At 46.7% G+C, this 1,950-nt stretch overlaps 1 pseudogene; it reads left to right on the top strand.

Annotated features, from left to right (window-relative positions):
• Window positions 1–1,274: 1,274 nt before the first annotated feature.
• Window positions 1,275–1,499, top strand: LOC103162773 (annotated as a pseudogene).
• The last annotated feature ends 451 nt before the right edge of the window (window positions 1,500–1,950 follow it).

Raw genomic sequence — 1,950 nt, 5'->3', positions numbered from 1 at the left:
TTCTTTTCATGCCTAATTACCCATGAGCACATGGCACAATGGCTTATTTAACTCCGCCTTGGCTCCGCATGGAGGCAGGTTCCTGTTCCATTTGGAAGGAATTCCAGCCCTGGCCATGGATGGGCGGGAGAAGAAGAACCATGCATGAGTTACTGAATTGCAGAGACCTTCTAATTATTTTGCATTTGGCCTTCTTTCCTCAGAAGCCAATTATTCCAAATCAGGAGGACTGCTCCACCTCAGATATAGCTGCAGGCTGAACTCAGATAACTAGAATTAGCAACCATTGTTTGCTATGCATAGTTAGGCAGTAGGATATAGCTCAGGGTCCATGCTCGGAACTGACTCAGCCAATCAGAAAGTAGGATGGCTTGTGAACCCCGTAGGACATAGAAAATGACTTTCCAGGCTTCCTACTTACTCCTGAGGAATAGACTTTAGACCGGCCAGAATTTTGTAGACTCTGGAGGAGCAGAACAGACTGTAAGTGGGGGCCTGACAGAAGAGACAGAAGAGGAATGGAAGCAAAGAAGGGAGTTCACCAGCAGCAGGGGGCCTGGCCACCTCTTCTGCCCAGAGAGCTCATCAAATCCCCCAAGGTGCTTTGTGTTCATCAAAGATGGTGGGAGAGAAAACAAGACTACATCCTTGGAGGAATTCAAAGTATGTGTGATTTTCACAGATTTATTCCTTCGGCTCTGTGTTGGATTCCCTATCATCACAACCAAATGAATAGGCAAGAAATGCAGAAAATATGTTCTATGCTTTTATCGATTACCAAGACAGCACCCAAGCCAAGCCAGATAACCTTGCTTTAACCGCTTATTGGATCTCTGCTCCAATCTGACCTGGACCACTTTCCTCTCCAGGTGATTTACTGTTCATCTTCTGAGCCAAATCACCCTGAGCAAAGGGGTCAAAGGCTTCCCACCTCTTTTTCCTGGCTCAGCAAAGCCCAGTGTGCGTTGCTGTGCTCTCTCTGAATATTTCTTCCTTATCACTAAGTGCACTGAGATGTAAGATGTCAGAGTCCATCCTTCCACAGTGTCCAGAGTACACTCTGCCATTAAGGAAAAAAGAATGTATTTGTTAAGGAGTCATTGGCATCTTTGAGAAGCTCTATAGGTCTGTCCACCATGGGAAGTGCAGTCATGAAGTTGAACATACATACATACATACATACATACATACATACATACATTTAAAAATGTCTCCAGGGTGAATTAGTCTTAGCTGCAAGGCAGGGCTGGTGTGGATTTCATCTTCCTGCAGCCATGGAACAAAGGAAATCTAAAAGGAAGAGCACCCCAAGAAGAAGATGACAGGCACCCTGGAGACCAATTTCACTTGAGATGTAAAAAATGGACCATGCACTAAACACCAGAGTCATTTCCTGTCCTATGTGCCTAAAGGAATTCCAGACACCCATTGTGTATCTATCAAAACTCGTGAGTGATTACAGTGATTGGATAGATGCCTGTGAGGCAACCAGTCAGTAACAAGATCAAGGATCTGCCCCAATCTAGGTACCAAACCAGAGACATTCCAGGGCTCCAGCCTGTGGGTCCAGCTCCTACAGCCCTCCCTCTGTGTATATGGAGAGAATGTGAATGAGTACACGTGTGGCTGCAAATATGGCTGTAAAGGTGACCCTGACTGCTTATAGGTAGAGTAGATGTGAGGGATTCCTGGGTTTCACCATGCAGCTCAGGGTGGCCTCAAGCTTCAGAACCTTGTGCCTCAAATGACTCTGGAAGCCTTTGAGTTGCTCCCTTTTCCAGCTCCCATGCCTGTCCCCAGGCTTGGGCTCCTAGCTCCTCTGGTGACAGTTTCCCAGAAAAAAAAGAATAACCGTGGGACTTCTTCAGTCTACTCAGCCACTTCACCAACACCTTACCCTTGGGGAACTGGACTTCCCAGCCTCCTTCTCAAGGCTACTGACCACCCCCC

The sequence above is a fragment of the Cricetulus griseus genome, chromosome 4 (assembly GCF_003668045.3).
Source record: "Cricetulus griseus strain 17A/GY chromosome 4, alternate assembly CriGri-PICRH-1.0, whole genome shotgun sequence".
NCBI classification, from domain to species: Eukaryota; Metazoa; Chordata; class Mammalia; order Rodentia; family Cricetidae; genus Cricetulus; species Cricetulus griseus.
Note: the sequence above shows the minus strand (reverse complement) of the source record. Positions and strands in the feature narration are given on the sequence as shown.